This window comes from Lycorma delicatula, chromosome 13 (assembly GCF_047948215.1).
Source record: "Lycorma delicatula isolate Av1 chromosome 13, ASM4794821v1, whole genome shotgun sequence".
Taxonomy (NCBI): domain Eukaryota; kingdom Metazoa; phylum Arthropoda; class Insecta; order Hemiptera; family Fulgoridae; genus Lycorma; species Lycorma delicatula.
The window spans coordinates 22,190,583-22,205,626 of NC_134467.1; the positions used below are offsets into that span (position 1 = coordinate 22,190,583).

Sequence of the window (15,044 nt, forward strand, 5' to 3'; positions counted from 1 at the left end):
CATTTATGAAAATTCTTTTTTTTATTATATTTTCAAGTTGTTACATAAAATTTGCATTTCTATCGACTTTGTTGATTGTTTCAATCGCAGGTCAACAGTATTTAGTGATTGTATTCCATGTTTTTAACTTTTTTGTTGGGTATAATATCTGCATGAACAACCAGAACGCCACAATTTCTTGCTAGAGTGGCAATTAGAACTACTTTTAATGATTCTTGATGTTCCCTTGAATACACACTGCTGGTTAGCGTGTCTGACATATTATATTTTCACCTCACTAACAAACTATTAACTTACACTTCTCTGAGGAACTTGTTTTACAACAGTATTTTTTCCAATTCCTTTTTGTAATTTTGTTCTCAAAACACCAAGCAGTAGATAAAACAAATGACTTTTAAGGGGTATAATTATGCCACAATGTTTTGTTGCAAACCCATCTCTGTAAAGCTGTTGTGTTTTATGAATCACACAGACACAAGATGTAAATAGTACCATATTATTTCTGAAGGAATACAACAGCAGAAACCAAATCGTAAACCCTATTCATAAGTCTAATGAAATTCATGTTAAGCACTGGAAAACAAGTGACATTAAACCTGCGTCATTAAAATACAAAATAATAATAATTTCAGTGTTTCCTAGTAAAAGATAGTTATCAGAATGAGTAAATTATTAATTAACAAAAATCGTAATTAAAAGTAATGAATCATTCCCTAAATTTTGTTTTTGTTATCAGAATAAAAAACTAATAATTAAATATAAAAGAGTGGCTGACGTAAACCAGGAAAAGTATCCTAACAACGTTATAGGTAACAGTGCAGTACAACAAAATTCAGATTTATACTACTTTTGTTAAACATACAAGGTCTGTTCAGAAAAAACCAAACATTTTTAATTACGCACCACCGTCAGAGATATTTAGTGATGTAAGGTTGGCAGCATTATGTTCCAGATAACCTCCTCTGTAACCACATGGTTTGGATTGTATCTCATTTAGTTTTTTTGTTATTCTTATTTGTGTGCAACATATTAATAGCGATTTTTGTAATGTGTAATTTTTTGATAATTGAACTTTTGTCTCAGTATTGTAGTAATAAACCCAGTTTTTGTCTCCCATTATGGTCGTTTGCATGAATACGTCATCATCATCGGCTTGTTTAAGAAGTTGCCGACAAACATCCACTCTATGTTCTTTCTGCTGTTCGGTCTTCAAATGAGGAACAAACTTTGCTGCAACTTCATCCATGTTGAATTTTTCAATCAAAATGTCATGACACGATCCAATAAAGACGTTAATCTCTTCTGCAAGTTCTCTGACAGTCAGTCGGTGATTTGCACACACTAGAACGTTGATTTTCTGAACGTGGGTGTCATCAGTTGAAGTCAAATGGCTTTCCTGATTGACGGTCATCTTCAATTGACTGACAACTGCTTTTAAGTCATCAAAATCATTGGTAACATTGCTTAGGACCCAGAGAATCATCTCCGTGAGCCTGTTTCAAAAGTTGAAAGTTTTCCCCAGTTTACACTGTATTGTTGCTACTGAAAGTCGCACATTACAAATATGGCTACTAACACTTAAACATGTTGCATTCAAATAACAATAACATGAAACCTAAACGAGATATCAACAATCCAAGAACATGTGGTTACAGAGGAGGTTATATAAAATACAATTCTGCCAACCATGTCACGAAATATCCCCATTGGCGCATAATTAAAAATTTTCAGGTATTTTCTGAACAGACCTCGTATGTGAGCTTGGACTACATTGTATGTTAATTTTAATTATTGAATTGGGCAGTTTTATTTTGGTTTGATATCCTTCAATGTAAGAATCTAAAATTTTCCTAGATTAAGTATATAAAACAAGATGAAATTACCACTGATGAGATGCGAATTGTGGTTTATGTTTGCATAGGTAGTATATTTCTGAATTATTATTATGTAAAAGCTGAATTACCTGGTTTTAATCGAGGTATCACATTACTATTTTTTTTATTCAGAACGGAAACCTTAGTAAAAAATTTACCCAACATTTAATATGAAAATTTTTCGAAATTTTATTTGCTTTTAATTCTTCTCCTCCGAAGTTATTTTTCGTAATTTATTCATAGCAAAAATATTTTCTTGTATGATTAGCTATGAAATCCTCATTTGAAGTTTTAAAAAAAAAAATGTGTGTAAAGTTTTACAAAATCCTATATGCTTCAATCTTCATTAGTAGAAATTTTTTGTCAAAGTGCATTTTGATGTAAAAAGTTTTTACTGAAACGGGAGCTGGTTCAATGTGCTGAAAAATGCATCCTGAATGAATAAATAGCAAAAATTACTTTTTTGGAGATTTAGCGCTGTTAAATATATTTCTAATTAAGAAATTGCTTAGTTTCAATCATGTAAATTGTAATTTGTAGTTAAAATAAACTCATGCATCAGGTTTGGTTAGAATATATTCAACAACATTGATATGCATTCCTGTAAAAGACAATCACAAATAGGAAAAGATTTTAATTTTATATTTAAAATTAGGGAAACCATTGAAATGAAACGTTAAATTTTGTATTAAGTACAAAGATAACATAGAATAGAATTCATCTTAGTAATTCTTTACAGAAATAATGTAATTACATATGATAGATTTCTCTATAAAACACTTTATCAGTCACCTACCAAAAATGTTTTATGGAATAGCAGTTACAAGAACAGTCTTTCTATTATTGATTTTTTCTTAATTTCATGTTTGAACCATCTCTTACAGATAGTGATTTAGTCAGAAGCTCAAAATATTGCTCCAGATAAGTTTTATACTGCTCATGTAATAAGGGAATTATCGGAGTAAATTTATACTTAAAATTTTCCTCAAATTTCAATAAAAATTATTCAAATCTATTAGAAAAATTTGTTTACAGTGAAATAACAACCTGGATTTCAAATCTTTATATTTTATATTAGTACTACAGACGATTTAACAAAATATGTTACTACAGACGTATCTAATAACTACCATTAGTCTTTTTTTTCTCTTTTTTTTTTTTTAATTTTTACAATCACTGGATAGTATACTTGAGCAAATCCATAGTTGTATATTTTTCAAGTTGTTTTGCCTTAATTAGCTGGTGTTCTGTTTGCTGTTTTGTTTACTGGTACGGTACGTAATGAAACCATGAGTAGTGACTGACAATTTGTGTAGTACCTAATTTAAAGAACGAAGGAATGATGATTTTCTAGATCAGTGTAGTTTTTTAGTCTTCTCTCTAGAAAAAACAAATCTTAAACAGTCATCAGCTTGTAATAAATTACAGTTTATTATGTTTTTGCAATTGGATTTTAAATATGATTTTAATACCGTTCAATTTTTCAGTATGGAAAAATAAATGTTTGTTACAATTAAAATAATGTAATTATTCTTATAAGAGTTCTTTGAAAGTATTAATTAATTGTTTATTTATTTATTCATCAGTTTTTTATTTATTTATTTTTTTTTTAATAATTCCTTTTATATGATTTGTTGATGTTAATAATTTGTTTGTGATGTGTGATTGGTTGAGTAATTTGTATCTGGCATTTGTGTATTATTAAGTATTATTATTACCATCACTGTTTTTATTAATATATATGTGGAATTAAATTACTACTGCATTCATTTACTTAAAAAATACGTATTTGTTTTTGTTTTTTTTTTTATGTATGTATTATATAGATTGTTTTTTTATTTTTAATTTTATCTTATATAAACCAATAATTCTTTTTTATGTGTTCTTGGTTTATGTTATAGTATATAAAATATAAAAAAGCAGTTAAAATATTTACGTAATTTTATGGGTGTCCTGAATTAGTTGGTGTGTTTTTTTTTTTTATGTTATAAATGTGGGAGGTGCTATTTGTGTATGTATTTTATGTTTTATTGTAAATTATATTGTCATAATTTATTTGGTAATCGATGTTTTTGTTTTACAACTGTTCTTTTTATGTACAAATATGAGAATTTTTGCTATAATTAGTGTCTCTATGGGTCTATTTGTCATGTTTTATGATAAACGTAATATTTAAAAAAAATATATATCAGTATGGTTTATATTTATGTCGTGAAACATGTAATTAAAATTAATTTACTCTTTTTTTCTTTAATTTTGCTGTTTATATTAGTTATTGGTTTATATTATTTATCGTGAAATAAAAAGTTTAATTTCGAAAGTTATATCATATGGAATCACTCAGTCGAAAAATAGAGTTTTATACCATATTAAACATTGTACTTATCTTTGTTATATTATGCATTGAAATTTAATTAAGGAAAACACATAGGAATTATGTGAAAAAGTACCAAGTTTTTGCCCGTTTTTCCAGATGATGCAATTTGAACATGATTATATAATTTTTTTAGTGCAATTTAAGATATTTTACCATTCACTTATACTTAAACAGAATTTCTTTGTTGTGTAAGTTTTCTTTGGATCGGTTTCAAGTAAAGATCATTTTAAAAAAAAATTCTTTCAACTCTGTAAAGGTGGAATTTTTTTTTTTATAAATGTGTTTTAACAATACTATTATGTAGTGCATATAGTTTTATAGTTTTAATTAACAAAATTATAATAAAAAAGGATTACGATAGAAAATTTGCATTAAATTTTACCATTATTTTGGCCATATATTAAAAAAGGATTCAAGTCGTCCACAGCAATGTACTGACATTTCGCATTTAAGCACAGAACAATTGTCTCTACTTTGGCATATTCTTTGATGACGACGTGACTGTACTCTTTTTTAACAGATGTCCAGTTTTGGAAGTGGTTCTAATGGAAATTTTTCTTCTCTTTACTTTTTTTCTTTCCGTTCCATCTATAATTGAAAGTGTGAAAATATATCGGTACAATAGTAATGTTAATAAATGCATAGTTTTAAGAAGAAAAAGAAAATTCCTACTTTTACTGAAAACTGAAATAGTAATTTTTTATCGTTAGAAAAAAATTGTTTATTATATCTTTCAATGAAGTTATGAAATTTTTAGAGTTTTTGCACTACCTGAAAAACAGGTAACATGTAATTTTCTATGGTTCTGCAATAATCTTTTTTTCAAATAAATTACTACTCATGACAGTAAAGAAAAGGAATACATATTTTATTACGGTATAAAACTCAGATGTTTAAATTTAGTGGTTTATATGATGTAGCTTCTTAGCTTTATCGCACTCTACATGTAAAAATAAAATTTTCATTATTTTTCTGAATCGTTGTGGTCTTCTTAAATGTTTTTATTGGGTGGGATGAATTTTGAGTAAGCCTTAAGACACTGAAGGTTTTTTCACTAATCTTTCTTTTTCTGTAATATTTTTGAAATTTTGACTAGGTATTTTACATATATATATAAAACTTTTTTTTGTTCGATGGTTTGTAGGTATAATAATATTTTTCTTCCTATATTATTAATTAAAAATTTTCTTTGAATTGAATTTCATGTTTTTCTAAAAACAGTCATTACGATCTGATTAAATGTAGTGTTGTCAAATTTATGGATAAAATATTCTTGTATTCTTAGAAACAGACCGTAAGATTTTTTTGCAAACTACACTCATCTATAGATTATGTTATTGATTTGCTTTAAAAGTTATTTCAATTTTTTTTTTTGAGATTGGTTGTTTTAGGTAAATCTGAAAAGTACTTACTTTTTAAGTCTGATTTTTTTTTGAAGGCTTTACGTTTTTGGTGAGAATTTGCAAAATGCATAACAAGATTATTCAAATTTTACATTAATAATAAATCTGTCTAGTCTTGAATCTTTATTAGCATTTTGTTTAAGTCATATCAGCACAATAGTTATTTTACGAGTAGATATATGTCATGGCTGTATTAGTTTCATTATGCACTCGGTATTGTAAATAAAATAGATTTTAAATTACGATCAGGAAATTTTTTATTACAATTTTTAAAATTTATTGTTACATGTTAGATGTGGCAGCATGGAAGGGACTTAAACACTACTAGATCCCTTTTAGATATAAATTTAAATAAATTTTTCCAGTTGAAACACTTGGCAAATTGAAATGAATGTGGCATTGTTGTTGAGAGAGTCCCTTTCTTGTTGTGTTCATTAGTAATAATAAATTCAAAAAATTATAATAAAAAAATCTACTTTTCTTTATTTAATCTATTATTTATGTATTTTTATAACTGTAGATTCATAACAAAGGTGGTACAGCATGTTCCATATCTACATACATGCAAGTTGTAATTTCAGCGATATAGTATCTTTATATAAAATAAATTACTGTGTGAGTGTAAAGTGATTTGAAATTTGGTAGATCCAGTTGTATTCATCAACAAATTGATGAATATTGTATAAAATTTTAAACAATGTAGATTTGAATTTGATGATTTGTATTTTGACAATTGTCTTAGAAATCAGAACCATAAACCTGACTTTCAGGTTTACATTCAAAAAGAAAGAAAAACTTCAAAATATAAAGCTGAAGATTTTTTAAAGTTAATTAGGAAATATAAAGAGCTGAATACACTAAATTTTTACTTATATTTCATCAAAATATAAAAATATGTTTACAAGATATTTTTCCTATAAGTTGACCTCGTGTGTGTGTAACCATTCATATAATCTTTTATTGGTATTTACTAATTTTTGAACAAGAGATTAATTAGGTATATTGATTTATGTCGAAATTAATCTGAATGTTAAGATGGAAGAGTTATAGTATTTATAAAATAACCCACTAGGTTAGTCTAGCGGTGAACGCATCTTCCCAAATCACAGCTAATAATTTGGAAGTTGAGAGTTCCAGCGTTCAAGTCCTAGTAAAGGCAGTTACTTTTATATGGATTTGAATACTAGATCGTGGATACCGGTGTTCTTTGGTGGCTGGGTTTCAATTAACCACACATCTCAGAAATGGTCGAACTGAGATTGTACAAGACTACATTTACACTCATACATATCATCGTCATTCATCCTCTGAAGTAATACCTTAACGGTAATTCCTGGAAAAAGAAAGAAAAAAAATAAAATAACCAGTCTTTCAAATGATTGTTCTTTAAATTTTTATGGTTTATATAATTATATTTTTAATAATTTTTATTGGATGAAATTTTCATTACCCTAGATGTAATGGATGTGATTTTTTTTGTGGGATAGATTTGGTACAAGTAATTAGTTATTCTGATGGTTTTTACATTTATATTACCCTATTTGCATACAATTAATTATAAGATCAGGTAATATCCTCATCTTAAATCAATATGCAAGATGAAATAGATCAATCAGTTAAGGAATCTGTAGCAAATTAGTTCTAACTGTTCTTGTGTTATTTTCAAATAAAAAGGCACCATTTTTTTTTCTAATTCAAAGATTCTTTAATGCAGTGAGCTCGTATAAATCTTATGCAATACATGCGATTTCACAGATGTTTAATTAGATTACACGTATTCATTGCAGAAAATAAATGTTTGAATTAAGAAAGTATTTATAATTTAAATGTTGCATTGTTTCACAAAAATACTTGCTTGGTTGATATGTTAGATAAATTTGATTAATCCAGTGATTATGCATAATTACCGGTTGTTAATATGTATAATCATCTCCAATGTGTTATGTTTAGTTAGGTTATCTTGATAAACCCACCTGGTTGGTCTAATGGTGAACTCGTCATCGCAAATCAGCTGATTTCAAAGTCGTGAGTTCTGAGTTTCAAATCCTAGTAAAGCAGTTAGTTTTATACGGATTTGAATGCTAGATTGTGGATACCTCTGTTCTTTGGTGGTTGGATTTCAATTAATCACACATCTCAGGAACGGTCTACCTGAGACTGTACATCATTACACTTCATTCACATTCATACATATCATTCTCATTCATCCTCAGAAGTAACCTTATGGTGGTTCTGGAGGTTAAATAGAAAAAGAAAAAAGAAAATGTTATTTTGATGTACGTACGATGTGTCAGTACACGAAATCAACATAATCTAACCAAACATAACCTACGCTTGCTTCACTCGCTCACCTCCACTAGCAGTAATGTATTGATTATTTAAATTATAAATTCAGTTATTACTGCTTATAGTTGTTAAAATAACAACTTGACTATATTAAAATATGTAAAATAACCTCTATATTTAATAAATTGCTGTATATTTATTAAATTCTCCAACACTGGAGACGATTATACATCTAACTGGTAATTGTGCATAATCGCTGAATTAATCAGATTTATCGTAATAGATATGTGTAAAAAAAAAAGATGTCTAAGATGACGTGCAGATGCTCTATACTGACAGGTTTTTTATTGCTTTAGTTATGACTTTTAATTTTTTACATTTTTTAGGGTTAATTTATGGTAGTGTTTAAGGAATGATTGATCTGATATTGTACAAATCAATTCTGAAAGCGGGTTTATCAGAATTATTTTGACAGTATTAGTGCTTTTTCCATCCAATCCTTGGCACTATCATCTTTCTGAATTATGTGTAAATTGATAACAAATTTTTTAAAGAAATTTATAGAAAATATATCTTAAAGAACAGTTTTGGTTTATTTATTTGTTAAAGTTTTGTAGTGAACGCCTTTTTGTTTCATTTTTAAATGGAATTTTTAAGTTAAATGTAAATTATAAAGATATCATAACATGTTGATCGAACTTATTGGCCTTCTAGATCGATCGAAATAACTCATTTAGAGGAAAAAAATTGTTACCTGGACTTTTATAAGTGGAAACGATAAAGGAGATTATAATAACGTAAAAAAATAAATTTGGGAGCAGGGATGGTGAAGGGTTGATTTGGGGGTTTGAAATGGGGTGAAAAATTGTATTATTGTGATTTCTGGCGAAAGTTGATGATAAAAAATTTGTGGTTGTTTAAGACACAGAAAGATATACCTTCACCTAGTTTCATCAAGATTAAATTATTTTTTGCGGAAATGTAAAATAAAAAACAAAAAAAAAAGATTTTTTTGCATTTTTCTCAAAAATTTTAAGGTAAAAAGTGATCTCTACAAAAGTTGTATTTTTTTGCATGATCTACAACTTTTGTATTGGAAAATTTTTTTCAATCCCCAAACCACCTCTCCACACCACCGCTCACCCATTTATTTTTTTTATGTTTATTATAAGCCCCTTTATCATTTCCACTTATAAAAGTTACAATTTTTTTTTTTCTCGAAGAGTAATTTGGTTGGACTATTCAGTGATCATTATTATAGTTTTTTTGTATTACACTACAATACCCGGTTTCAAATCTGATAAAAGGCATTGTGATTTCATATAATTATGTGGCTTGATTAAATAAGAGCATATAATACGATTTTGGAATTTCTGGAAGAAATTCCACTTGTTTTTACGGCATAATCAGCTGCTTTAATCAGAATTATTTTATATTAATAGGATTATACTGTTGTGTGTAAAAATGATTTTATATAAATTGGATGCATGGAGGTGTCTTAAAGATATTTATTGGGTAGTGTTCTTTATCTTGTACTGTGTGTGTAAACATTAAAATATTTTATTTGGATTTAGTATTTAATTATTTAGATCATATCATCAATATACAAGCGTGGTACTTGTTAGATAAAAAAAGAAAAAGAATTACTTAGTAATTGCCCGAATAAATTTGTTATAAAATAAGTAGACAAAAAAACTTAAAACGGCATACAGTATAAGTTATTTGCACAAATGAAGTTGCAGAAAATTGAATATTTTTTAAAATTTCACCTAAAGAACCCATTTAAAAATGTTGTTTAAGAAAATAGTTTAATTTTAAATAAATTTACGGGAAGATTGTTTAATCAGATAAGTAGGTTATTAAAGATAACAAAATAATATTGTAGTAATTCCCTTATATATTTTTCAGTCGTGAGTTTTATGGATGTAGGTCAAGCCACTGCACATTCTGGTTGATGTTGGCTGATATTGTAATAAAGGCCTTTCCAGAAACCAGTTTCCATACTAATGGCTGGTAAATGTATCATGTGCCATCTTAATTCCTTCTATTTTGTTTTTGAGTTCAGTTGGCTAATGAAAGGACACAGAAAGGTATACTTTCACCAAGTTTCGTCAAAATTAAATTATTTTTACGGAATGGAAAAAAAAACAAAAAAAATCTTTTTTCACATTTTTCTCAGAAATTTTGAGGTTGTGAAGTGACCTCTACAAAAGTTGTAGATTTCTGTATGATCTACAACTTTTGTATTGGAAAATTTTTACTCTTAAGTGTAATTTGGTTGGACTGTATTACGTGTCTGATTATAGCAATATATGCTGCTATAGCAGCGATATAACAGGAAAGTATATAGATTGCTAAAAAAAACTTTTTTTAAGTATTGTGTCTTAAGAAGACATAAAAAAGAATTTATTTGTTAGGTGTTTATGTGTATGTACTTACATATGTATGTTGGCTGTATTTGGTCTTATAACTCTGGACCCCGTTTATTGATTTTCTTCAAAGTCAGTAGACAGGTACTACCTTCGATGGGAGAAGGTATATTAGTTCTGCAAAAATTGAGAAAAAGGGGTGCGGGTGTTTTGTAGAAAATAAAATTTCAAATCTTTACCGAGTCACTTTAGCAAAAACTTTTTTCCAATAAGTAAAAGATTTTTCTTATAAAAGGTGATGGTTTTTTATCGACCAACTATCAACTCCTTTTCCAACCAAAATACCAAAATATAACTAAAAAAAAATATATATATATGTCATTTTTTGGTGAGAGAGTGAATATTAAATAAAATTTTTTTGTAATTGGTAATCTCGATAAAAAACCATCACCTTTTGTAAGAAAAATCTTTTTCTTAATGGAAAAATGTTTTTATTAAAGTGTCTCGGTAAAGATTTGAAATTTTATTTTGCCAAAACTCCCCCATCTCTTTTTCTCAATTTTTGCAAAACTAATACATCTTTTCCTATTGAAGGTAGTACCTGTCTACCAAATCTGAAGAAAATCAGTAAACGGGGTCCAGAGTTATAATACCATATACATTTAACATACATATGTAAGTACATATACATAAACATCCACCTAACAAATAAATGTTTTTAACTTGGAGCTTTAGAATAAAACATTTTGGTAGTAGTTTTCATCATATATATTTTCTATATCATTAGGCATTTAAATCATTGTAAAGAGTTTTTGCTCATCCCTCTCCAGTGAGTGATTTGTGAAAACAAAAAAGATTTGTCTATTTTAAAGAAATTTCTTTAAAATTTAAATCGATCTCGCAAGTTACACATTGCATTTAAAATGTAAATCTTAATTTTTTGTTAGCCCTTACACTTTAATATTTCTTAAAAAAAAAGAATTATGCAAAAAGGTTAAAATTAGCCCTTCGTAGATAATTACAACTTTGTTTATTTAGAGTTATGTCTGTATCTTTGTATTTTTAAACAATTTTAAAAAGTAATTTTTTTTTAATTTACTATCACCGCTTAGGGATAATTTTATCCAAAAGCTTAACCCTTGAATATGGGAGCCCCCAAAATGAAAAAAAAAGTTTTTGCAATTTCAGATTTTTATTAATGGTCAGAACATATTTTGTTAAACAATATGAAGTAACCAAAATTCCCCTTCCCTGGCTGGGGAGCTCCCAAATTTTTAAAAATATCAAACAGTTTTTTTAAGTTTCAATTTATTTTAAAATCAGTTTTAAGAATTTTTTTTGGTGATATCAACACAATATGATAAAAGTAGGTGTCAAACATATGGCACAGCTGATTCACATATCAACAAAAGTCATTCTGTATTCCCTTGCTGTACTTTTAGGTAATTTCATAAGAAAGCTACCTATTGTAATGGGTACCATAATTCGACTTCTGGAAAATTTCGACATATGTTGGCATTTCACATCCCCCAGACCCCAAAACCACCATCTGCTCAAAATGTTATATATATATTTTTTTTTTTTTGTCTTCAGTCATTTGACTGGTTTGATGCAGCTCTCCAAGATTCCCTATCTAGTGATAGTCTTTTCATTTCGGCATATCCCCTACATCCTACATCCCTAACAATTTGTATTACATATTCCAAATGTGGCCTGACTACACAATTTTTTCCTTCTACCTGTCCTTCCAATATTAAAACGACTATTCCAGGATACCTTAATATGTGGCCTATAAGTCTGTCCCTTCTTTTAGCTATACTTTTCCAAATGCAAAATTTGATATCCTTCATCTATTTGCCGCAACACCTCTTCATTTGTCACTTTATCCTCCCATCTGATTTTTAACATTCTCCTATAGCACCACATTTCAAAAGCTTTCTAATCTTTTCTTCTGAGGTACTCCAATCGTCCAAGTTTCACTTCTATATAAAGCAACGCTCCAAACATATACTTTCAAAAATCTTTTCCTGACCTTTAAATTAATTTTTGATGAAAACAAATTATATTTCTGACTGAAGGCTCGTTTCGCTTGTGCTATTCGGCATTTTTATATATCTCCTGCTTCGTCCATCTTTAGTAATTCTACTTCCCAAATAACAAAATTGTTCTACCTCCATAATCTTTTCTCTTCCTATTTTCACATTCAGTGGTCCATCTTTGTTATTTCTACTACATTTCATTACTTTTGTTTTGTTCTTGTTTATTTTCATGCAATAGTTCTTGCGTAGGACTTCATCTATGCCATTCATTGTTTCTTCTAAACCCTTTTTACTCTCAGCTAGAATTACTATATCATCAGTAAATCGTACCATCTTTATCTTTTCACCTTGTACTGTTACTCCGAATCTAAATCGTTTTTTAACATCATTAACTGCTAGTTCCATGTAAAGATTAAAAAACAACAGGGATAAGGAACATCCTTGTTGAACTCCCTTTCTTATTACGGCTTCTTTCTTATGTTCTTCAATTATTACTGTTGCTGTTTGGTTCCTGTAAATGTTAGCAATCGTTCTTCTATCTGTGTATTTGAACCCTAATTTTTTTTAAATGTTGAACATTTTATTGCAGTCTACGTTATCGAATGCCTTTTCTAGATCTATAAATACCAAGTATGTCGGTTTGTTTTTCTTTAATCTTCCTTCCACTATTAATCTGAGGCCTAAAATTGCTTCCCTTGTCCCTATACTTTTCCTGAAACCAAATTGGACTTCTCCTAACACTTCTTCCACTCCTCTCAATTCTTCTGTATAGAATTCTAGTTAAGATTTTTGATGCATGACTAGTTAAACTAATTGTTCTGTATTCTTCACATTTATCTGCCCCTGCTTTCTTTGGTATCATGACTATAACACTTTTTTTTAAAGTCTGATGGAACTTCCCCTTTTTCATAAATGTTACACACCAATATATATATATATTTTTTTTTGTTTTCACTTTCTTGTGAACACAATAACTGCCATAATTTTGCCCCAATTACTTTCAAATTGGACCATAGTGATGGAAATGGGGTGGTGGCTTTTTTGAAAAAACAAAATATCGCTATAACCTTCTTATTTAGTAAATTATCAAATTCTTTTAAAGTTTCTAATATTTTTTGGATAAGGGCCTAAAACTTATCTAAGTAAAGTTTTTTGATATCACTAACCATTGGCACAGGGAGAGAACAAATGGGGTTTCGAAGACAAAAAAAATACCTTCCTTAATAGGCACAGTAAAAAAAATCCAATCAGTTTAAAGTGGTCTTTAGTCATCTAAATATTACCTAAAAATTTTGTCTGAAACAATTTTTGATATAACCAACCGTTACGGCAAGGGATGACCAAAATGTTGCTGGAATTGTAAGATGGGGCTTGTCATATGTTTTCACATGCAACCATTGTCGTATTGAGTAAATTTGAAGTTTTTCTTAACTTTAAGGTGGAAATTTTTTTTATTCCCTACTTAGCACCAGTGAAATCTACCTCCTCCTTCTGGCATGCTGAAAGGGATTTTTAGTTATTGTGTTTGTTTAAAAACACAAGAATAATCCCACTGTTCAGTTTCCATTAAGTCTTCTACAAGTATAGAAATAATTTTTTATTTATTTATTATTTAACTATGTATCATAAAATTAAAAATAAATATTTTTATGTAGAAATGTGAAAAATAAGAATTCATAATTCTGATATTGTTTTTAATAAAAGAAAATTATTTTATCATAAGATACAAACATAGTTTAAAATGATTGAGTAGAAAAATAAATTTTGAGAGAAAAAATAAATTGCATAACTTGACTGCATAAGCAGAAAAGTTAAGCAATTCATTGCCAGCTTTTTTTTTAATAATCTTTCTAAGTTATGATTTTTTACTGCTGACATAGCTATTGTAAGTGAGAGGGATTGATTCTCTAATGTTATTTGAGTAATTTATTAATGAAAATTTATTTAATTTGCAAACCTACAACATGTACATTAAATTGTTTTAAAATATTCTGTTGACGTTTTATTGCTGTTTATACTTTATATCTGTAGCCTGCAGTTTAAATAATTATTATTTTTTGTATTGATTTATATAACACATTCTATATTTATACTTGTAATATTTATTAATAAATGATGTAATTTGAGCAGGGATATAATTGAATTTTTCATAGTATAATAAAAGGGGTTGTTTTAGTACTGATTGGCGCCCCTTCCTTCTGTGTTACAGAGCACGAAGGAAGGGGCTGGGACGAAACGACTGGTATAATCGAAGGCGAAGAAATCGATGAGGGTGGGTGGGATCAAATGATGATACCGACATCGTCATCTGTGATGTCACCGTTGTCATCATCATCATCACCATCTGTTTCGATGCCTTCGGCGTCGACGACATCGATTATTAATTCATCGTTTTCTTCATCTTCGAATTGTCGTACAACATGTCCCGTATGCGGAAAACGTTTTTCACGTTCGTGGTCATTACAGCGACATATGGCTGATATGCATTATCCGAGCGAACGACGTCATAATTGTGTCGATTGTGGACGATCGTACAGGTCGAGGAATAGTTTGACTAGTCATCGTTGTCAATATCATGGAAAACCGAAATCTATATTTAATTAATTTCTATTTATTTATGTTAAATATATATAAATACTTGATGTTCTGTATAAATTATTGTTAAATTCAGAATGTGTTTTGATAAAATACAGAAT

At 28.5% G+C, this 15,044-nt stretch overlaps 1 protein-coding gene across 1 annotated transcript in view; it reads left to right on the forward strand.

The window, feature by feature from the left end:
* br (broad-complex core protein) overlaps positions 1-15,044 on the forward strand; it is a 191,159-nt gene that overhangs the window by 84,354 nt on the left and 91,761 nt on the right. The window lies entirely within an intron of this gene.